Source organism: Salarias fasciatus, chromosome 1, assembly GCF_902148845.1.
Source record: "Salarias fasciatus chromosome 1, fSalaFa1.1, whole genome shotgun sequence".
Lineage (NCBI taxonomy): Eukaryota > Metazoa > Chordata > Actinopteri > Blenniiformes > Blenniidae > Salarias > Salarias fasciatus.
This window is the reverse complement of record NC_043745.1, coordinates 18,690,750-18,715,755: the sequence shown is the minus strand read 5'-3', so window position 1 is coordinate 18,715,755 and position 25,006 is coordinate 18,690,750. Positions and strand designations below refer to the sequence as shown.

The 25,006-nt window shown below is 40.6% G+C and overlaps 1 protein-coding gene and 1 long non-coding RNA gene across 2 annotated transcripts in view; one reads left to right on the top strand and one right to left on the bottom strand.

Moving 5' to 3' along the window:
* LOC115388994 (CUB and sushi domain-containing protein 1-like) overlaps window positions 1-25,006 on the bottom strand; it is a 270,349-nt gene that overhangs the window by 235,318 nt on the left and 10,025 nt on the right. The gene's annotated exons all lie outside the window — the stretch shown is intronic.
* Window positions 1,626-20,735, top strand: LOC115389004 (uncharacterized). The gene is made up of 3 exons (XR_003931543.1): window positions 1,626-1,637; window positions 11,021-11,029; window positions 20,653-20,735. It is a non-coding gene; the product is annotated as an uncharacterized LOC115389004 (long non-coding RNA).

Sequence of the window (25,006 nt, the reverse complement as noted above, 5' to 3'; positions counted from 1 at the left end):
GACTCTCAACGGGCTCGTTATCTAGATCGTTTAAAACGGCCAGGAAGAGATTCAGTCTGTGTGACCCTGAAGGTTGCCAGTTCAATTCCCAGTGAGTTGAGCCTCAGGGCCCGAGCAAGTGAATTTAACCCTGAACGAAGGAGTGTAAAGCTCTACTCTGAAACTGGCTGATGAAGACAAAAATCTCCAACCCATCAGATGAATGACAGGCACGACTCTTTCAGTGTATCCTGTGAAACACACACATCAAAACACACACAGATACTGTAAATCTCCTCACAAAGCCAGGATCTCTCTGAAATCTGTCTGCTCTAATCACTCCATCAATGCACTAGTCTTATAATAACATTGTGATGTTTTCAATGTGCTGCTGTAGCTTTATGCAAATGAAATAATTCATGATTTGCTAAAATGAGCAAAGGAAAAAAAAAACTGTAAAAACAGATGAAAGTGTGACAGCCCATCTTTTTTTTCCAAAGACAATTCTTCTCAGCAAATGTTTTATTTAAAAGTATTTGCTTATAAACCAAAAAGGTGACAAAGAAAATTATAGAATAACACCTTTACTTCCCATAGTGAAAAAGTGGTGCCTGTACTATTTGGAGAAATTGTGGACATCTGTAAAAGACATTTTGTTTTAAACTGAATCACCTGAATAAAGAAGGATACTGTGAGTCCCGCTTCATTGAAATCATACAATCTGTATTTTACATTTACTTTCACAGCATAATGATTTTTTTTTTTTTTTTATCATTGATGCACAAAATGTTTTCACTGTGTAATGTATACTAGTAATCTGAATCATAATCAAAAAAAGAAATGAACAATGAGCTTTCACATAAATTGACCATGCACATACACGAGCTTTAGTTTCTCCACCATGAGGACTCCTTGCTTCTGTTTTATATTTGACCTGTGCGCTCACACTACAGATGGAAATGATCCTTCTGATGAACTCTGGAATATTTTCAGAAAAAATAATTAATAGGCACTGTCCCTGTTCAATAAATGATTAAACTTGATGTTTTTCCAGGGTAAAAAAAAATCTACGTGTGCCTCTCTGGTAATACTGCTCGTATCGAGCAGTATCTCAAACAGGATGTGGAATGTTCAGCAATTCATAGAGGGTCTCTGGTTCAACCCGTAACTGGGCAAACATTCACACTGCTCAATATATAATGACAACAGTCAGAGAAAACATTACTTTTTTTTTTTCCAAACACTGAGATCAGTTCTGCTCGTGAAGCATTTCAGTAGTTTACAATACAAAACCTTTTCTGCTTCACATTTCTCATTATGAGAGACTCACTGCTATAATTTGGCCCATTTGTTTTGAAAACTATCTCTTGCGCTGTCAGTGCACTTAATCAGTGTACTTAAAAGCTGATCATATGCATTGTGCACATAAAGGCAAGTGACAGTAACAACACATCAATTTAAAAAAGAAAATGTCAAAATGAGTAAAGCAAGTCAGTATGAGAATCTTTTTCAAATTTATTTATTTTATTATTTTGTAAATAACATGTTGATTTATGCAACCGTAGGACTTAGCATTGTATGAGATGTGACAACAGAGTGGCACATCTTTTAAAAGCCTTCTTCCTTTTCATGAGGTTAAACTAAGTATATTTCTAGACGTATGTTTATTTTTTTTACAAAGACAACATCTGTTTACAAGAGTTAAGACTGGAGCTCCATGTTTTTAGGCAACTCGTTTCCGAAGTGTTCAAGTATTGCAGAGTATTTTAGTCATTACTGAAGCAATATAATCTTTACTTGTCTGACTGTAAACAATGAGTGATGCACAAAAAAAAACAATTCTAAACCACTATATTAATTATCTATAATACGCTTCAATACGAAAATGACTTTGATGCCTTTGAGCCCGGTGGCAAACTTACCGTAGCCAAAGGTTTCTGAGAGAGGCGCCACCTCATGGGAACGCCTGATGACATATATAATTGATTTGCACTTTCAGGAACACAAAAGTCAGCATTTCTCAAGCGTACAGGTAAATTATCCCATATACTTGATTTTGGAACTTCTATGGTACCAATAAACCTATTTGGCTGTCAGTTTCAAACAAAACTCGGAAGAAAAGGAGATGCTGTCTTCGTCTCGCAAAATCTTAGAACATGAATTCCTGTTATTCACCACATCTCCAACGAGCAGATCTTACTGTAATTTTGAACTACGACGGCTGCGCCTGTGGCTAAATTTGTACTGTTTTATTGCTTGTGTGGGCACGCTCACGTTTGTCTCTTCCCGATGGTGCACGTCTGTGGTGACCTAATTCTTCCACACACTTTATTAAAGTTTTCTCTTATCTCGTCCCATCCATCCCTCCTGTGAAGGCTACGGCACAATAAAGACGTCTAATTTTCATTTCCCAGGCTGGAGTGACCGGCAGACTCCTGTATGGCACATACACACTCTGCTGCAAGCTCTGTTCAATATCTGTTCAAATCCAGAGTGAAACACACACACACACACACACAGACCACAGCATGCCAACTTAAAACACGACGGATCTCAAGCACTGACATAAAATATAACCTAACTTAAGCTTTATTTTCCTCAAAGCTACGCAACCTTTAAAACTACTACTTCTTTATGAGCGGAGGTTCATCCCTACAGTGTGCCGGTGGAAACATATCCGTGTTCTCACAACATGAGTAACACAAGCACATAGACATAGCGGTGCATGAAAAACAATGGATGAGGAAAAAAGAAAAATCATGAAAAATTAATAAAGCTACTTAGCTTCTTTCTATGCACGTTTGCATTTTTGTGTGCGTGAGCGTGTCGTGTGGCGCGCTCAATCAGATCCAGCGAACTTAAAGGAGAGGGAGGCACTGAAGCGTGACAGAGTTTGTGTAGGTTGCGTATGATAGAGGATTTGCGGAAAAATCCCATCGCTCGGTTCTTAATAGGAGCAACGGCACCTTCTGTTTAACAAAAGCTGCCTCTGAAAGGAAATATGGTGCTTTTTTTTTTCTGTTTTCTTTTTACACCAAAACTGAAGGGTATGAACATAAAAACGGGGAACTGACATAAACTCAAAAGGAAAATGAAAATACATGTGGGCAGCTGTCTAATAGGCTGACTGACTCCGCGGTTTGTTTTCTTCTCGTCTGTTGTTCATCCGGCTTCACATGATTGTAGTCTTGATGCTGATCAGAGCTGACGGCTCTGCTCATTTGACCACTCACAATGGAAGACCACCAAAAAAAATAAAGACAGGATCACACATGTTCCATAACGACGGGGACGTCCTGCTCGAGGGCAGGAGCGTCGGAGGGCAATTAAACAGAGACGTGCTGACTTTTCCACAGCGGGGGAGCGATGAGGCTTCATAATTACTCCGCTGACGTGCTGGTCTTAAAACCTCATGTCTTGTTGCAGGTGTAAAGAAGGGCTTTGTGTCCACACACACACAGTCACACAGTTTTTGATTTGCAGCAGCCTCCACAGTCATTTCTCTCTGATTTCAGCCCCTTCATCATGTTCCTCTGAGGTCGTGTCCATCGTGGAACCCAGTGTCATGTACTTCACACACCGTTTCAGCAGTGAAGGAAGAGCCATTTCACTCCAAGGACTTTCTATTCTTTAATAATTTTTTTTTAACTCTGGATATCTGTTAATATGAAATCATTCAATTAAAAAAAAATATCATGAATAATTATTTGATTTCTTCATTTTTCCTCTACTTTTTTGGTGATGTCAGATAACTCATCTTGCATTCAAGGGCGTTCTCAAATTGAAAAGTTTTATGTTACATTCCACTTTCCAGCAACTGTGTAGTTTTGGGGGCTCTGACACAAAAGCAAGGACAACTTCAGAGACTGTCCAAAACATAGGTTACAGATCACACCGTGGCTGAGTCAAAGAAAGTCAGTATATAAGTCAGTTCTAGGAAACGTTTTATCTAGTATCCTAAATGGACAATTGATATTGATATTGGATTGTTGTGTATAATTATGTATATGCTGAAAAAGAACTCAAATAAAGGAGAGCGAGGTAATTTAAAGAGAAAAGTGTAGAAACATTTGTATTAATCTGCTTGTAGGTTCTGTTTTAGACAATTCCCATTCAAATTTCTTGGAATTATGAACATTGGCAACCTGCCCTTGTGCTTTGACCACTTTATATTTTCACGCTTTACATTTGAAAACACATTTGTCTGTCATTGTCTACAGATCAAAGAGCCTCAGAGTAACAACTGTACTAATTACAAAATCAGAAGTTTGCACTGCAGGGAGATGTGTAGAAAGTGACCGTCTGGATGCCTGTGCAGCAGTGGAGTGTGAGCCACTGCAAGCACAAGCAACACTGACACGTTTCTACGTGATTAGTTTGCTGAAAAATTTGGACTAGTTGTTTGCCAGAGGATGTTTGAGGCATTCAATCTGAGTGTGTTCATACATTGCCCATGCTGCAATAAAACTACCGAAACTACTTTAACAATTGTAACAATTGCAAGACCTTCCTGAAAGCATGCTTGCATATTTTCAAAATCGCTGTGAACATATTTTCTCTAAAAGTGAACAATTAATCTTGATGAAGTGCAAATGTGTTCAGTTTTTTCAAAGAAACGCACACACCTGCATTGGAACACGGAGATCGGCGTCGATGTGATCCCACAGTGGCCTGGTTTAAACCCTCAAACACAAACCCCAATTCAAATTCAAAGGCTTACTGTCGCTACCTCTTTTTTCGTGATACTTAACATTCTTGTTGCCCTCTCTCACGCGCGCTCGCTTTATGCTTTTCACTCGCTCCCTCTCTCTGTCTGTCTTCTACACCAACACACATCCCCTCGCTCTCCCTCTCTGTCTCGCAGGCACACGGGTTTGCCCTGTCTTCCAGCTTAAGCAGAGATTGTCACGGAGTCATGCAAAGTTTCAACTAAAGAACGTCAGCCAAGCACGTCAGATTAACACAAGGCTGGCTCTACTAGATAGAGCACACACACACACCGAGCGCACACACGCCGAGCGCGCACACACGTCGTGTGGAACTAAAGTCCAATGCTCACATACACACCAAACACGCGTGCGCACATTGAAAGACACACACGCTCACGCACACACACTTTGATTTGCTAAGACCCTGACTGACTGACACATCAGACATGAGTGGCTGACACAGGGGGGGACGGAGAAGGAAAGACAGACACGGAGACACACAGAAAGAGGGGAAGGAAGGAGAGTTGGGAGAGTTCAAAGAGTGAAAATCTTGAATAAAAAAGCCATAATTTCAGAGAAAACCAGGCATAACTGGGACCACAATTACTCTAATTAAACAAACCTCGACTACGAACACACAAACGGGAATACATGCGTGCACAAGGTGATGAGTCATTATTGGTTTAGGAGAAGTTGTAGCCATCAGCAAAAGAATTCAGCGGATTAATACGGTTCCTCCCTCCCCAGTTACTGGAGACTCGGCTCTGCAGCTCCGCAGCAGTTTCGCAGAAGGAAGAAAATTTGTCATTCTCCCACGTGCTGGTAAATAATTGAAAACGTGTAAGTGCAAAGATCATGGCTGGAAGAGAGAGGCTAAAATAGACGCTGATTGCAGCGCACAGTAAATTAGGCCAAAGTAAGTCAGTGTGTTAATATGTGTTGCTGATGGCAGCAGAGCTGACATTAACCTTCCACTCTGTTCACACCCAAGTGAACCTTCATGGTAAAGGCCAGAAAACTAACACTACCTTCAAGCTATGCTGCTGAAGCTGGTTCCAAATCACGAACGACTCAATCCTTTTATTTTTTTATTTTCAACTACCAGTGTGAACATTTATGTGAAAATGTTTATGGATACATAAAATATTAAAGCATGATTTTTTTTTTTTTTTTTTTTTTTGGGGGGGGATAACATTCTTTATACTTTATGGATCAGACAGAGGATTAAATAGTCATCAGCAAATTAAACAAGGTAATTAACAGTACAAAAAATAAACACCATAGTAGAGAAACTAACACCACTAATACCGCATGTTGTTGTTACCGTCTTATTCCAAAAGGAATATAATTATTTGACGCCTAACGCCTCATAATGACAGCAGGATTTTTTTAAGGTTTCCGAATTGAATGAAAAAGTTGAAAAAAACAACAATTAAGATATCACAAATCACGTGTACGTTACTATACACAGCTTTCGCCATGAAGTTCAAAATGTAGCTTAAACGCATCCCCTTCCCACTGATCGTCCTTGAGATGTTTCTACAGCTTAATTCAAGTCCATCTGCACAAAATTCAACTGATTGGAAATGACTCCTCTGTATATAAAGTCCCACAGTTGACAGTGAATTTCAGAGCACAAACCAAGCATGAAGTCAAAGGAATTGTCTGCAGACCTGCGAGACAGGACTGTCTGCAGGCATGAGGGTAGAGAGAAACCTTTGCTGCTTTGAAGGTCCCAGCGAACACACTGGGTTCTATCATCCCCACAAAGAAGACATTCAGATTCAACAAGATTCTTCCTAGAGCTGACCGGCTGTCTAAACTGAGCAATCAGTGGTGAAGGGCCTTAATCAGGGAGGTGACCAAGAACCTCAGGGTCACTCTATCAGAGTTCCAGCATTCCTCTGTGGATAGAGAAGGACTTTCCAGAAGAACATCTCTGCAGCAGTCCACCAATCACGCCTGTGTGGTACAGAGGCCAGACTGCAGCCACTTCTTGGTGAAAGGCACATAGCAAATTCATCTGGAGTTTACCATAATGCACCTGATGATGACCCTCAGACCATAAGAAACAAAGTTAACTCATCTGATGAGACAAATGAATGCCAGGTGTGGTGTTTGGAGGAAACCAGGCAGCGCTCATCACCAGGCCAATGCCATCCCGACAGCAAAGCACGGCAGTGGCAGTATCATGCTGTGAGAACGAAGAAGATGAATGCAGCAAAGTACAGAGAAATCCTGTATGAAAATCCAGGAAAATCTCCCCCTAGAGCACTCTTGACCACGGACCTTTCAGCTGGACAACAATCCGAAGCACACGGCTTAGATATCAAAGGAGAGGCTTCAGGACAACTCAGCAAATGTCCTAGAATGGCCCTGCCAGAGCAAAGACTGGAATCTGACTGAACATTCCTGGAAAGATCTGAAAATGGCTGTGTATTGACGCTTCTCAACCGACCTGATGGGGTTTACGGTGTGGTCGACACAGAGGGCCATGTGACAATCACGAGATTCAACTAGTCCAAAAATAGAGGCTCTTTTTGTATTCCCTCTGTTTTCCTTACTCTCTGTCTGCTTTACCTGCAAATGTAGACATTGATCATTGTCAAAAAGAATGTTTCTTCATAAAATGCTTGTGTAAATACTGGGAAAGGATCTACTCAAGTGAAATAAAGACGTGTCTGATACTGAATATATTACTGTCAGGTAAGCTGGAGACTTGGAAAAAAATTGATTTGTACTCATGAAACAAGCCATTCCAATATGAAGGTTATTTTCCTTAAAAGTGATTGTTTGGTACGTAGAAAGCTCTTCACTGAGAGTGTTTGTCAACACATCACAAGCCCACCTGTGTTTTAGCAGTGGTGGACACTAATTTCCAACACTGATGGTGGAACTTTATGCTGACATTGGAGATCATTAACTTTTGTAGTTGAATAACATTTCATTGAGATTTACAGAACCAGTATTAAGGATTCAGGAGGCTCTATCAGCTGAATAGATCCACCTAATGTACTAGAGGAAAGACATGCTCATCATTTTGAATTATTGACTTTTTTTTTTTTTTTCCTAACTGCATCTGTTTTCATCACTGGAGGAAACACCTTTCATACAGGGTTTACATTACCAGTATAGATTAGCATCATTAGTCAAAAAGTAAGAAGTTTCCATCCTGCCAACATCACACACGCAATCATCAGCAGCGAATACAGTCAGCAGTCTACTGCACCACAGCCGATGGTGAGGCACTCCTTTTTAATTCAACCCAATTACTCATGAATCTTACAGGGATGTTTGGTGAGCAACAGACAAGCAAAACAGCTGTCTAACGCTAATTGAAAAAGGGATGTTAATTGATCAAGGTGGGATTAACAAGTCACAGAAAATTAGCTTAGATCTAAAGGATTCGTGGCAGTAATTCACTGTCAAACAGAACAGACTGTGTTAACATCGCGCTGCAAAGTTCACACATCTATACTGCTGATTTCAAAAGCTCCTCTTCCCCAGCTGTCAGACTCCACTTTACACACACTTGCTGTTCGACACACACCAAGCATTAAAGCTCAACATTCTCCACATATTTTGGGGGGTTTTCTTGGTGGATTTGCTTTGCTTACTCCATGTGAAACACACCTCGGCTGCTGCAGAAACGCATTACAGATCCTGAAAAAGAGTTGCAAACTGCTTGGGAGTGAAAAAGCTGCCGCACCGTACAATCTCACGGCTTCTTTGTAAGAGAGAGAAAGAGAGAGAAAACCTTTAACTAGGTAACAAATCTAGTTTGATTAAATAAATATATTCAAACTGGTATTACTGAGCCTGAGGGTGCTGATAAAACAATTCAAGATGCTAGGTAGATTGCAAAAGTCCCAAATTAACTTTTTTTTTTAAGATTTTAGCATTGATTAGGCAGCATATTAACTCCACTCAGTGTTTTCTATTGATACTCCCTCAAACATGAGACCAACAAGCCAGATAAGTTGTCTCATCGGAACTAAATCAATTAAATGTGTTTAACTGGTCATTTTTTTTCACTTGATAACATTTTTTAATTACTTGTTTTTCTTTTTTTTTATGTCAACAGCTGCCTAATTTGAACAGCTCGCACATGCACAAGGCATATCATATTTTTGCGCAATGCAGCAGATGGTTGTTTTCAACAACAAAGAAATGAGTACAAATGTGGTCCAAAATTAGAGTCGTGATGATTAATTGATTAAAATTCCTACACATAGCACATCTGGAATGAAGTGTTGATATGGAGTACTGCCTCACTTTGCACTGATCTTTGTCATACGCAGTACTTAACCTCTCTCACCCTCCACTCTTCGTCTTCCTCACTCTGAATATTAAAAAGCTGACAGCAATGTGGCCATTAATATTAACACTCCCCCTGCATATGTAATAACATTTAGTCATCCTAGATTCAGCACTTCCTCTGAAGAAGTATCGTGACTTGGTGAGCAGTGAAAATAGTTTTCTTTTCTTTTTCTTTTTCTTTTTTTTTTTTTAAACACTAGGTTGTTGCCAAGTTATAAAGCAACGGTTCCTACACTTACAGTGTCATTAGCACCACGCCTGCGATGACGGTCATTTTATCTGAAAGCGAAACTCTTTACTTTCCCTGCTTCATTGCTTTCACTCTATCTCACTCCTTCTCTCCCCACCTGCCCTGTTTTTCCACGGAGCTGCATACTTAAATAATTGAAGTGGCAGGTACGTCGAGTCTCAGTTAAAATAGAGCCAACGTTTGCAGGAGAGCGCTTGATCGCTGACCTCTTCAACCTTCCAGATTCAAGTCGGAATAAATCTCCTGCACTGCTCCGAGATGCCGACGCCACCACAGAGTCATTACCAGCTACCAGCAATTTATGTCATCGCAGGTTGGGTATTCATCTGCGTGGGAGACAATGACACGTCGAATTTGTTCCTATTTTTTTCAGCGGGCACATGTCGCACCGACTATTAAGCTAAAGCGTGTCAAGCAGGCCAATTTTCCAACTTTTTTCGATTCTCCTTCCCGCTGTCATTAATAGTCCGATCCTCCAGTCCCTCGTACTCTGTCTACGCCTCTTTCTTACTCAACAGGTGACGAAGTGAGCAGCGTGGCTGAATCAATGGAGCACTGTTACAGTCAGGTACGCAGATAAGAGGCAACAATGGCACTTCAGTGGAAAGTTGCACAGGGCAGAACTAGACCTTTGTGTGCGGTTCTGTTTGGACACGCAGCCACTCAACACACACTCATACATTAATATGCATAAATTACACTTACTCACTCCCATTAAAACTATGTGTATATAATAATCTGTGAACTGATTTTCAGGAACAGCAATTATGAAGAAACTTTCTTCAAAGCAAGATCTCTTTTTTTTTCTTTTTCCTCATTTTACTGATCGCACTAAAACGAATGTGCTCCCACACCAATCGCACAAAATGTGAAACAAACGACAGCAAAAATGTTTCTTTTTGGCACAATAAAGGCTTTTGGTGGATGAGCTCTCTTTCAGATAAACATATCAGTTTCGCTGACTGGCTGAAACTGGATGTTGTATAGCCATGCAGAACACGACTAAATGATCGCTGGCAATCTGTTGGTTTGGTTAATGCATGTACACAACACACACGGACACACACAGCATAAGCATAAAACAAACATATGCAAACAGTTGAAGCAGAATAATCCTGAAAAAAGTCAACGCTGTCAACACGGGCCACGGCTTTGAATGTGTGTGTGTGTGTGTGTGTGTGTGTGTGTGTGTTCAGTGATTTTGCTGCACTTCGGTCGCAAAGGGAATTTGACTGCTGATCTGCTCACTGCAGCCCAGGGCAAGACGAGTGTGTGAGTCCGTGTGAGTGGGTTTGTTTGTATGCGTGAGTCATTGGTGGTGAGAGAAAGCGACATTTGGGTAGGCAGGAAGTGACCTGTATCTCAGATGGGAAGCTACACAACTGGTGGCCGTGCACACAAACTATGTTTGGTTCTTGTCTCACAACTTCTTTTGCAGCGAGGCCATGCTTGGATGAACCGTGCACATGGCCAGCTGAACCGAGGCTCAAAGTGACAAAAAAAAACCAGGGGTCTGTTGGAGAACCAAAAGTGTGATTAAAAAAACAAAACCATAATATGTGGTTTGAGGTAAATTCAAACTGACACACACAGACGAGGTGCAAATGACGAGCCAGGAGCTGCTGTACGCAGCCTGGATGACCTGCGATAAAAGCCATTAAGCTGTTGCTGTGTTGCTGTCCAGGACGTGCGAAAAGGGTGTAAAGCTCAAGAGCCTATCACTCCCGTCAAACTCATGTGAGACACCAATGATATGAACAAGTACATGAGGGTCAAACAAAATCATCCACATCCTCCTTGAACCATCTGTCACCTTTCGGCGGTTTTGATGGATTCTCTATTGGCGCTGTCAGGACCGTCTTCTGGACTGTCTGCCTAATGAAACAGCTTTGGATTGAAATGAAGGAGAGAGACTGAGACAGATACCAGTGCAGCGGGTGAAGGAGAACACTTACGCATGTCTTCGTCTAGTGCTACCCTGTGTCTGTGTGTGAGGATATTTTCATCAATGAGAGAGGTGTCCATGTAGTTATCCTTCGTAATTTGACGGTCTACAAATGACCCTTAAAGCAAGAAGGAAGGACGGAACCGCTATCGAGACAGAGAAGAATTAGAAAGCAACAAATGAAAAGACAGAGAATGCTTTTTTTTTTTTTTTTCAGTGCAGAATTGAATCTGACATTGCGACGCCAGCTGGCCCACACCAGAACCTAAACAGCCATCTCAATGTTGCTCCACACTTTAATTCACCAAATGTGCAGACAATTAAGACTGCTGCTCAAACCCACTCTCCGTGTGACTGGACAATAATGCATACTGCTTATTCAGCGCAAACACTCCCAGTTGGCTTTCCGTAAAGCAGGGGGATCAGAGAGTTCTGCAACTATTTTCGGTCAGTGATAATAACCTCCAAAACCTCTTTTTGTTTTGTTTTGTTTTACGTTTTAGCACATAGAAACGAGCTGCCAAAGACCTTGTTTATTTATTCAGAGTGTCACATCACCCTGGTGCTTTCTGGGTGCATTCTGGCCAAGGAGAGGAGGAACAAGACAGCCAAAAAAAAGATCTAATTGTTCATATTAAGTCGGTTGTATTTATTAGGATAATCAGATAAACTTGCTGGCAGAAGAGCTGTCAATTATAAATCACGGAAAACACTGTTTTCACAGTGAACACAGCTGAAAGCTAAAAGACAATATGTGCGGTGCGACTGAAACGGACATTCATTTAAGGATATTACCCTCTCTGTGCTGATAGAAACGAGCACGGCTACCCTACAAAAAAAAAACACATTAACGTTTGCACAATTTCTGCAGTATGATCACAGAAATTCACCACTGTGTCACGCTTTACATGCACAAAACATGCAGTATTACTGATGCTTCAAGTTGTCTTCGAAAAGTGAACCAGAAGCACTGATTTTCGTTTCTTTTTTTGATGACTCTACAGGAATGACAATATACAATGTTAAGCCCAACAATAACAATATTAATGAGAACAATACGTACAGTGAAATCTTGACTGGTTGAAGCCCCATATAATTAAGGAATATCTGTTGCTGGGAGAAACTGAAAATATACATGAGAATTTTGTATTTTAATGAACTCTAAAATGTTTCATCTAAAAACTAAAGAATGACTATGACTCTCTAAGTGCAGGTGCAGAGATTTGGCACTGCGCTTTCTAATACTACTTAAGGTGGCTGAGCCAAAATATCTAGGTATTACTTCAAGTCCAACTCTGTCTGGAGCTGGCCGCTTTCGCCAAACTCATCTGTGTTATGGCTCCAGCTCTGATTGGGAAATGACAGGACCCAGTGAAAGCTGGATGTGACTCCTGGCTGACAGGCTGCCTGTGTGTCCAAAGCTGCTCTAAATGAGATTGTTCAAATGTAACAAGGGGATGATGGCAGAAGAGGGATTGTTTTGATTTTTTTTTCTCACTCTCTTTCTGAGAAGAGAAGCATGCTGTCTATAATCTGTGTTAATGCCATGATCCAGGATTTATTTGGTAATATAACAGAAAAGCTTATGGAAATATTAAACTTCATTATTATGGGAATAAGCAACTTACACTTGTGATTATGTTGCTTTAATTGTTCTTCTTTGGGTATTTTATGTTTTTTTTTTAAACAGCAACTGTGTAGAAAAAAAAGAAAATCTAATGAAGGTCTCGGAATGGATATTGGAATGGCCATGCCTCAACTATCCAACTGTTTAGGAATTACTTTAAATTTCCCAAGTGAAAGTCAAATCACACCATAAAAGACTAGTTGAATACCAAAGCAGAGAGGATTTGGCCCTTCAATCTATTCCAAATGAAGCAACTCAAAAACAATTTTATCGCCTTTTAATATAAAATTATAAAGCTGCAAATACATGCGTGCGTGTGTGTGTGCTTTCAGCACACACCACCTGTTGCACCGAGCAGCAGCGCCAGATGTGTACTGTCCCTAACTGAACTCAACAAAGCAGCGACGATTACAGAAGAAGAGAAAGTTTCAAATGGCATCTCCTGGATTCATTAAAGGTCAGCATCACAGCCACTGTCAGAAAAAAGTCACAATGTGTCACATTGTCTTGATATGCCATTACAGGAAAGTCAGATTTTACAGTTTCACTGACAAGGTTAGAGTGACTGAAAAAACCCTGCCCTAAATATCACCGCGAGATCTGGAAAGCAACTGTCAGACAACACTGCTGTCACAGGAAGCCTAATATGAACGAGCCTCAAAACTGAACAAATGCAGACAATTTACAAAGGCCAGGATATTGACAGTCAATACTTTGACAACAATAACTGAACCACGAGGACTCACTCATCTTCAACCGAGTCACCACCTTGACAGGGTTAAGGAAACTTCAAACTAATGACAAAATGTGATTTATAACATATAATTGAACTTGCAAGACTGACCGAGCGCCATCTTTTTTCGTCTTCTTTTTTTTTTAGCTAAATTCAACAGCTGCATTAAGCCTCTTACTTTGCTTTCACTGTGTGTTTTTATAATTGACTACTTGGATTAAAGAGAAAGAATTTGAGCCAAAAAGTCTCAATCAATCAAGTTTCATAAGTCTTTTAATGACAGCAAGAATAAATTAACTCACAAAAGCTGCATTTCATTTGGGCCTTTATGACTAAATTCAAAAGGACATTAATTATTGACTGAGCATAAACTGCTCAGAAAGAGGGAATGTCAATAACTTGGGTATGATGTGGACACCTCAATGTGGGGAAACTCACAACCTTTTAATGTGTCAATAATTTCCAAAGATACTGCTACATGCTCCTGAATATTAAAGAAAGTTGTGGTATTATCCATCCACATTATGAATGATTTTATATACGAGTACAGAAACTTAAGAGTCACAGCGGCGCTGGAGTCACCCCAAACTGACTGGGTGAAAGGCATACATGGTGCACCGGGCACCAGTTAATCAAAGACACACACGTCCTTTGATTGTGGGAGTAAATCCACACATGCACAGGATGAACATGAAAACTACTCAGGTAAAAAAGCCCAGTATCAAACTGGTGGTAGAAGCATTGTGTACAATGTAAATGTAGGATAACTTTTATAAGGTCGGCCTGTGAGGCCTTCAACAGCTCCACAGACCGGCACCTGCAAAGGCTTCTTCTTGGTTATTTAACCAGTAATTTATATGTTGCGATGCCTTCAGGTGGCTAAATGTTTAATTATTATTAATAGGTCTTGCTAAAAAAGGCTTTAGACCTGTTGAAACTCGTCAGCTTTAATTTGTAAAGCACAGAGCGTTTTGACACAGTTCTAATGCCGCCAACATGAGTTTTAAAACAGCTGGTGTTTACAGTCCCTGCTTTATGAGATCAGATCACAGAGCCAAGGACGTCCACGTCACGGGTTCATGGGTTCATCGGGTGTTGTTTCTTGGTTCAGCTTTGTTAAGTGCTAATTAATGCATGCGGGACCAACAGGCAAGACTCTGACCCTGTTGTCTGATCCACACAGCTTTGATTAATCATAAAAGTTGCTCAAATAATTGCACTGCCCATTTTTTTTCGATACACAAACTGCACAAATTGACTGTTCACTTGTTCTCGGGAATAATAATCACCTCATGTTACAGTGGTCTGGGGGATCAGCGATTAGAATACCTACTTGAACTGGTCATAACAAATCTACTAAGGGTGTGTAAAAATGTCTTGACTTTAGTTACAACTGAAATAAATTTTCAACAATGACAGTTTGTCTGCCAACCCTTGACGTATTAATAATTTCATTCACATTTCAATATTTAGGAATCAGTTAATGGGGGAAAAAGCAAATACAGATTATTCACAACATCGTCGCCAACTCACATGAACTCCTACCTGGTGTTCAATGTGCAGCTTGTGAGTCATGATTTAATTTGGAAGTAAGCAGCCCCTGAACTAACAGCATAAAAACACACTGGTAAGAGTGCAAGCCAGTTACCTTTACCTCAAAAGGCCTTTGTGAAAAAATGAAAGAAAGAGAGCGCAAATGAAAAAGGAGGGCAAGCAACGGTAGAGGGGAAGGTACAGTGAAAGGATGACGAGGTCTTTCCAGGTGATCTGAGAAAGGTAAAAGAGATAAAGGGCTGCAGGCAGGCGGAGAGAAGTCGGCTTTCTGTACAACCTTTATCTCACTCCCAGGATCTCACATGTTCACGTGATGATGAAATGAGGAGTGCAAAGAAGCCATTTTCATGGCTGTCCAAATCAAGATCTCTATTCACAACACAAAAGACATGATGCATCTGTATGCAGCCGGAAGAGCAAAGAAGGCATCTTTCATAAAGTTACAACAGCCACACAAATAGACAGGTGACACAATTCATTCATAATTAGGTTGGTGTTATGTTTTTATAATTGCAAGAAGCTCTATCTCCTATTTAAAAGATGTAGTTTGCCTTGATCACTTAGGACAGATATTAGTGCCAGCTAGATAACCAGAGGAAAAAAACAAAAAAATGGTAGTTTTGAATACAAGCCTCCTATATGATCATCTGGAAAAGAGCAAAGCGGGTCTGGTGAACGTCACACAGTCATTTTGCATTTAAACGTGTACATATTTGTTGTTGAGTTAACACAAAATGGTCGAGAAGCTCCTCCCTTCAAGTGAAGCCTGATTATATCACATCCTTTGTGTGCAAAGTAGAGAATAAAATCCACGTTTAAATCTCAATGGGAGTGTCATTTCAGAGAGTTTGACAGGCTGTAGGGGCTGACAACTTTGCTCCAATTCTGGAGGCGCATGAGCCATTCTGATAATCTGACATAAAAATCAATAAATACGCATTTATAACACAATGTGAAAGCAGAGGAACACACACTACTTTGCAGGTGTTTCCTGCATCATTCTGTTAAAACAGAATTAAGTCATTCTGTAACACAATCATTTTGAATGAACAGTTAGTGGAGTTTCCTTTTCTTCTTTCTTCCTTTCTTTCTTGCTTTTTTTTTTTCTCCAGAGGGTTTGGACCAGGTTTGGTTGCAAACAACTAATGTTGTGATGTTGAGCGCTCTTATGAGACCAGAGACCAGGCGTAATCATCACTATGCTTGTGTGGTTTATGCGTGCCGCATATGATGCTGTATTCATGCTGATCTGTATGTAGGGCTGCAGTTTGCTGTTATTATAGCAATCATCGCTCTGCACATCTCATTATTTTGTAGTGGGATAAATGAATCTGGTATGTTGCTTCATCCACCTCTGTGTAGCCTCTTCTCTTCTGTTTTTTTTTTTTTTTTTTTTTTGTCCCTTCCTATCTCTGTTTACATCTGTCCTGCTCTTTCTCTTCCTCTATGAAAACGTTAACAACTTGTGGCGGTTGGTTAAGGTGAGACAACATGATGTCCTGAGTTTGTATGTGTGTGTGTCTGCAGCTTGTCTGCAGTGTATATGTCTCAGTGTGCAAGACAGTGATTCCACTCCAGGGAGTGGTGTATATCTTTAAAACTCTGTGTGTGTGTGTGTGTGTGTGTGTGTGTGTGTGTGTGTGTGTGTGTGTGTGTGTGTGTGTGTGTGTGTGTGCGTGCGTGCTATTTTTAGGCACCTCTCAAACAGAATGCATCTTGGGAAAAGGTGCGAGTTCAGCCAAGCGAGAGTGATTCTGAGAGTCAGTTCTCTCTCTTTTCCTTTTCTCCTTCCTTCCATCTCACTTAGTATCACATTACTTTTCATTAATAAGTTTTCCTCGCTGGCCTTTTCCATGAGCTCTCCCCTCTTTCCTTTCTTCGGCGGCTATCTCTTAACATTCCTCGCTCTGTGAAGCCGCTGTAAAACTAGAAACAAATCAACTTTTGTCAAACACTCCAGGTGCAGTGACTTTAAGACAGCGAGTCAAGGAAAAGCTCTTATTTTAACTAAGGATGACTAACTTAAACAAGAAGGTACTTCTGTTTTTAACTACCAGCAAAGACTCATGGGATTAATGTGAAAATGGCTTGAAAAGCCTGCTAGCATTTATTCTCTCTTTGGTATTCTGTGGATGCTCCCCATCTTTCACTGCAACCCCTCCTCTCCTCCTCGCCTTCTCTCTCAGCCAGAGAAACGTTTGGTATTCCAGGGATTGTCTGCTCTCCTTTTCTCCTCAGTCTACTCTCCTACTCCTCTCGTTTTATCGTTGCATTTTTTCAACTATCTTCTTTTGCCTCTTGATGCACCTCCTTTGTTTCTCACTTCAGGTGCCCTCTTCATCGTCCTCCCTCCTCCAGTTCTTTCTGCCATTTAAACATAAGCGACGTATTTTCACCCACTCTGTTTTGACGAAGCTTTCATGGTTGTTATCTGGCTTTGTCAGCCACACATCCCCATGATATGCAGTTACATGCCACATTATAGACCCACATCGAAATGAGCCCAGCACATATTCAGAACGCAGCCCGGGAAGTGATGGTCAAGCCTCCGAGGACTGTTCTGATCATCAAGTCAACTGTTACCAACAAGGGCTCGGTTCACTTTGGCCTGGGAGAGGATATATTTAGGAACGGTCCTGGCGCAGGTTTCTGAATGGTCTCTACCTGAGAACAGTGCAAACCGAAGCAAATGTAATCATTCCGCATTTCAACGAGCTCATGTTCGTCTGCCGTGAGCGCGTCACTAAACATGTCCAGAGAGAAAACAGAGTCACACTGACTGGTTAGACATCAGCTGGAAGGCAGATAGCATGGGACAGTATGCGTGTGTGTGTGTGTGTGTGTGTGTGTGTGTGTGTGTGTGTGTGTGTGTGTGTGTGTGTGTGTGTGTGTGTGTGTGTGTGTGTGTGTGTGTTATGAGTGCAGCTCATCTTGTTTCTTGCCTCTGTATGGTAACATTACGTTAAATTATGACTAAAGCTGAAAAATGTTCATCTATTCCCACCGTGGTGATCAAAGTAGTGTCTCATTACATTTTTCCTAATGGCCTTGTTATTGTAATGAGTATAAAGTTCGTTCTAAATTTAATAATCTATTCTTGAATTACATTTACCAAAAAATGTGTGTGTGTGGGTCTGTTACAGTACAGCCAGTATAGATAGAACAAACTGAATATTGTTATTGTTAATTACAGTACTCTGTGGTATTGATGTAACTGCCTTGTAACTACAAAGAGAGCCACAGGGACAGAAACCTCACATCAGAGTCCAACAAAAAGCACAAAAAAGTTCCAGCAGATGTCCAGTTCAGCTTCAGGTGAGAACAGTATTTAAATTTAATAAAATATGCACACTTTGAAATGTAGGATCCAGAAATCTCTCTGAACTCCACTCAGAATTTCATTCTACATTCAGATGAACAAGCTTTTGGGGATTGCATTATACAACTCAGACTTTTGCAGTTTCCCGCAAGGCTGGCATCAGAGTTTTATCAGTATCATCAGTGGTGCTCTTTCATCACCACTTTTTTGGTAATAAAACGTGATATTGATTTAAAAATAGACATAAAAGAGACTCCACACCAATGAATTGTCTTTTCTTTAGTGTAATGCCCATTAGTGAAATGCTGTATCCATGTGTTATCTGCTCACCAGTATGAAGGATTGCACCCCTGAAACAAAGCTTCCCTCAAGATTAGAACAATGGTGCAGCGCAGTTACAGAAATTCAAGCAATATCATACCACTTATGTACATGTGGAAAGGTCAATTCAGAGAAATGTGAGGATCTTGAAATGCCACTGACACATTTCAGTTCTGAACATCAAAATAATACAGAACATTGGCACATGTTCAGAACAGAACAATTTGCACTCAGTTTGCTCAGAATTATATTAAAATGATCCATCCATCCATCCATCTTTGTTCTTTGGTATGCTTTATCCAATTTACAATGGGTGTACAGTTCCAACACAGAGGAAACAGAGAAGAACAAACAAGCTCAATTAAAAAGTGTGAAATAACTCAAAACATGTTTTATATTTTGGATTTTTCCAAGCATTTATTGACGGGACAACAAACCCTCAACCTTCTCTGAATGAGCTTCATGAGGTCGTCTTCTATTCACAGCTGTGCTTCATCATATTTGTGAATTATTTTGCCTTCTTAGTGATGCTGGGACCATCAGTGCTGTTGTGCAGAAGTCAAGTTGGTATTTCACAACTGTTAGAATTCATATTATGGCAAGAACCAATCAAAGCAAAGAGAAATGACAGTCCATTGTTGTGGAAATTCTATTAAGAAATGCACCAACGATGAGTTCCTTAATGATTCCTTTAATTCCAGTTGCAACAGGAGAGAATCACCACTGTCCTCAGTCAGGGAGAGTTCTAAAGTTCTGTAATACAGACTGATATTTATACCCTGTCCTGAACCCCTGCGGCCAGGGGGCAGACATGTTAATGTCATCAACATGTCTTAGAGGCTGCCCTCAGATAGGAAGGGACACATATTTACCATATGAAGTGACAAAGGAACAACTCCAACCACCCAACCCACTTCAAACCCCCTGTGGTTGCCCATGCATCAGAGAAGAGTAGAATACAAATCATAGATACCTTTTGGAGATTACACCCGGTCAGGGGGTAATCTGTTTAGCATATAACAGGACAAACGGGAATGACATCCCCCCCCTTCTTGGCTACAGTTGTGTGAGGATCCCAGGGGGCCGTCTGCTGGGGAAGTCTTCTTAAAGTTGATAACCATCACATGCATCAAATACATAAAAATTTCCATCACACCATCCTTACCTCAAGAACTGAAGGTTAGTCAGACTGGAAAATTGCAAAAAACTATCAACGTGTCCCCAAGTGCAGTTGCAAAAACCAACAAACTCCTCGACAAAACTGGCTCACACGAGGACCGTCCCACGAAAGGAAGACCAAGAGTCACCTGCTGAGGATAAGCTCCTCCGAGTCACCAGTCTCAGAAATTGCAAGTTTACCACAGGTCAGATTGGAACCCAGAAAAATGCCGACCAGAGTTCTAGTAGCAGATGCATCTCTACATCAACTGTTCAAATGAGGCTGTGTGAATCAGGCCTTCATGGTCAAATAGCTAGGCAGGGGCCCACTGGGCAGGGGCACTTGCCAAGGATCACCTCTCAGTCCATTATTGTTTTAAAAATCAGCAAGCATAAGAGATTTATTTGGGCCAGAAGGAGTGGATATTAGACCAGTGGAAATCTGTTCTCCGGTCTGATGACTCCAAATGTGGTTCCACCCGCTGCGTCTACATGTGAAGCAGAAAATGGATGGTTTCTCCGTACGTGGTTCCCACAGTGAAACATGGAGGAGGAGGGGTGATGGTGTGGAGGTGCTTCTCTGGTAACACTGTTGGGAATTTATTTAAAACTGAATGCACACTGAACCAGCATGCCGACCACAGCATCCTGCAGAGACCTGCCATCACATCTGGTTGGACCATCATTTATTTTTCAACAAGGCAGTGACCCCAAACGCACCTCCAGGCTGTGTTAAGGAAATCTGACCAAGAAGGAGAGTGATGGAGTGCTGCATCAGATGACCTGGCCTCCACAGTCACCTGATCTAAACCTAATCAATATGGTTATGGGGTGAGATGGACCATAGCATGAAGACAAAAGGGCTCAGCATCTCTGGGAACAGTTGGAAAACCATTTCAGGTGATGCCCTCAGGAATCTCAAGAGTGTGAAAAGCTGACTTTTCTTGAGAGCCAGAGCCATAGTGATTCACTGACGCAAAGCAAAATAAAGCTAAAATGAGTTGCAATTATATTTGATGACTTGGATTTGAATACTGAAATTCCTCAAAGAAAATTATGTACAGTTAGAACAACTGATGAGATGTGTGAAATTGTACAGTTGGATCTGTTTTTCTCTTCTACATCTTATTTTTTAACTATGTGTTTGAACAGCGACTTGTCCAAGGTACAACCGGCCTCCTGCCTTGCGTCAGCGGGATCAGGATCCAATTTCTTCAAGGATAAGTGGATATAGCTAATGGATGAGTGTCTTTATGTGGTTTTTATTAAAACCTACAAAGTTTTCCTTTCTTAAATGGGCATTAAAAAGAATATTACATTTTAAATATCAGCCAAGATAGTGCATCGGAGTGAAAAGAACATCTCCTTCTCGAGAGCATGACCCTCTATTAGGTCTTGAGTGTGACTTTGGAAAAACAGAAAAGAAGGAAAGAGTCCACTTGTGCATGGAGGGAACATCCAAATGATCAAAGTTTCATATAGGTATTAACTGGAACAATTTTACTAGCCACAACCAGATTTTGATAATAATAATAGCGTGCCTCGTTCCCTTGGAAGCCACTGATGTGTTAAAGATTTAAGGTGTGAGACAGAGCCAGAGTTAGAAACTCAGCCGGTGAAAGCCAGAAAGGAACTGAAAGCATGACCGAGAGTCAGAGAAAGCGTAGCTAAAATGACAGTAAGCGAGCACTTTCTGTCTCGAAGATTTTCACACAGATTTTATAAGCTCTGCTTATCATCAGAGAGAGAAACACAGAGGATAAAAAGAGGCACACAGATATGAAAAATGCTAAAGAAACCTTTTATCTCTGCCCCCTCCAAAGTCTTATTAGGCTATTACAGTATATTTGAACTGTACTGAATTGTAACTGGTGTGACACAAGCGATAAGGAAACAGCATGGGAAAATCTAAATTTGGGGGGTCCTGCGCCTTATCACCAGATGAAGGCCACACTTTATAAATCTCCAGCTGTTTAAAGTTCCCTGACTGCGGCATTAACGCATGAAGTGAGCAATGGGATAAACAATACGTCTGAGTTGTGGTTTGATAAATTGTGAAAAGCTTGAATACCAAAAAGTTAACTTTTGGTTTATGTAGTCAGTGCCTTGCTTGTTAACGTATAAGTATCCGTGTCTGTCTGTGTGACTTTGAAAAACACAATTTCTGACAGAATATTGAACAGAAAATCAATACCACCCTAGCATTTACAGTCCCTTTTAATCCCCTTTATGTAACATCAATCAAACATTTAACAGCAGCCTGAGTGGGACCCCACGCAGAATTACGTCCACATTTAAAATGGCACAAATGGTAGCATCAGTCTGATTGGACGGGCGTGCAATCAGAGTGATGCTTGTAGTCAATTTCATATATCAATCATTTCACTGAGAAAACGTGAGTGAGTAAATTCTGGTTTAGCAAATGCGGTACAATTAGAAGAATGTCTTCTTGGAGATTTCTGTGGAAAATAATTTTGCACAGGAAACCTTTATTCCTTGCTATACCAGCTAATTTATCCTCTACACTGTTTGTTTAGGGCTGGATGGTGTAAAAATAAAGGTAAGGAGGCACAATGGCTGACGAATTTGCAGTGATCTTCCTTTTCTTTGTTTTTCACATGAAAGTCAGTGGGAGCATCGCACTGAATATTCACTGATTGAAATTTATTCCACTTGGGTCATTTGGTTTTCATAAAGCAAATGACTTCAACCAGATCACCATGGCCTGCACACTCACCACCTTCACCCAGTACATGAGTTTCCCCATCAGAGAAGAGAACCTTAAATCTAGAGATACTAACCCCTTTTCTACTAGAAAGCTAATGTTCGTGGTTTCCTTCATACTCAAGTCCATGTCTAGCTTCATGTTTTATGTTTGTGTTGTGTTGTTGGATGACTGCCACGAGCTCAAGCCCTTCTCTCCTCTCCTCATTTTGTTGCCCAGCCCTCCATGTGTCTCACCTTGCTTTCTCCTTGATTGTTGTCAGCTCTTTCTTGTAAACTCAGATTCCCTGTGTGTGTGTGTGTGTGTGTGTGTGTGTGTGTGTGTGTGTGTGTGTGTGTGTGTGTGTGTGTGTGTGTGTGTGTGTGAGCGTGTGTGTGTGTGTGTGTGTGTGTGTGTGTGTGTGTGTGTGTGTGTGTGTGTGTGTGTGTGTGTGTGTGTCATCCACTATATTGTTCAGGCTCCCACACCCCATGTGATTTCAGTTGTCTTATAAGATTCATGCCTTCAACACTGGATTGATTCCACTAACTTGAGTAAGTTTGACTGCCCATTGGAGCCCTCCACTGAATTAGAGCTGACGTATCCTGAAAGACAGAGGTGTCCCACACTATTCCTGGAGGGCTGGTTTCTCTCGCTGCTTCAACAAACCTGAATATGATGATTGTGTTTTCAACAGGTTACTGAGAAAAACCCCAGTGAGAAACAATTGCATTGAGCCATTGCAATAAGGTGTGCTGCTGCAACATGACAGAAGGTCATGACTTTGAATAAACTTCAGGGCAGAGCTGTCAATACCCATGACAGGGTGTTGTACACCATGTATGCACCCTGCCGGTGCCTTGTAGAAATAAAAAAAAAGCAAACTATTTTGATGCTGTAGCTGCATTTATGTGTGGGTAAAAAGGATGTAGACACAGATTGTGACTGTGGCCTGGTATTGGAACTGGCCTTTCTTTAAACATCTCAACATTTCCATTTGTTTTTAGTAGCTTTAGCTAATAGCGGAAGTCTTACTGTGTGGTGTAGTGAATCAGCAGTCATTAAACAAGAAATGCAGACTGTCTGTGGTATGTTTTGTACAAAGTTAGGTTTGTTTTCCAGCTTTAAAGAGTTGAAGCTTCCTCGTACTTGTGTTTGGCATATTGACCTTGGACAGCTCCCATCCATGACATTCTGGGTTACACTTGCCTCAAGGATGGCCTTTCTATGTACTGAACCTCTGCTTCCCTCTGGGAATGAACTGCCTGAATCACTGCCTGTCTGCTGCATCGTGCCTTTGTTTTCTTTCTTTGGACATTTAATAACTTTAATTAAAAGTGCCAACACCGCAACCATCACCATCTTGACATGCAGGAAACACACCAAGTAAAACAATTTCACGTACTAAAAGTAAAGTGTAAATAATGCTGTCTTCCTTCTCAAACGGTAAATGCGAATATGCAATTACTCATTTTTAACCGACAGCCTGGCTTACAGATATTTTATATGAATCTATGTTTTCCTCCCAGAAGGCGTAATCAATTCAAGGTAATTCACAAAACAGTTATACAGATGAGCTATACCACAGAGAAGGCATAATTACGTCTTTTTCTCCACAAATATTGAAGATAAGTATTTGACTACACTGAATAGTGATTAGATAAAAGTCTATGAAATGATTTTATTCATTCAGACTGGAAGAAAATGAGCATCAACTAACCGACATTTCCAAGAAATACAATTATATATAAAATGTGTTCATCTTCTGCAGTGGAATTAATGGGGACTTCATTGCAAATGTAACATCTTCTGAGTCTGCAATCCACTGCTTTGACATGTATGTTATTGAAAAAAAAAATGTGCTGGAGAAAAAAAAAAACACATTTCAAGAAGGCTTTACTAACAATCCATAACACATGTTATCTGTTCGTGTGTGTGTGTGTGTGTGTGTGTGTGTGTGTGTGTGTGTGTGTGTGTGCGTGTGTGTGTGTGTGTGTGTTTGTCATATTCTCAGAGAATGAGTATGTCATGAGTGAAAATTGTGGCAAGTGTGATAAGCTTTAAGAATAAGTGCTTTATCTATAAAATATATGTGAGCCCACTCTGTGTCTCATTGCTGGTGATAAACGTTGAGTTTCAAAATCCTGCGATTAGTGAAATCACCAGTTAATAGAGACAGGCATTGATTTATCTATCTGCTGTTGGTTTACCAGTATTTGACATGTGGAGAGAAACTAACAATTACAGTCAATCCAAAAATTAAAAACTGCCAAAAACCGAAATATAAAAATGAACCTATTTTATGCATAGCTTTAAGTATATTCAAGTTCAAAATTCAGCTAATAAATCCAGCGTAAACTGCAGTGTCAGAACATATTAACTACTCA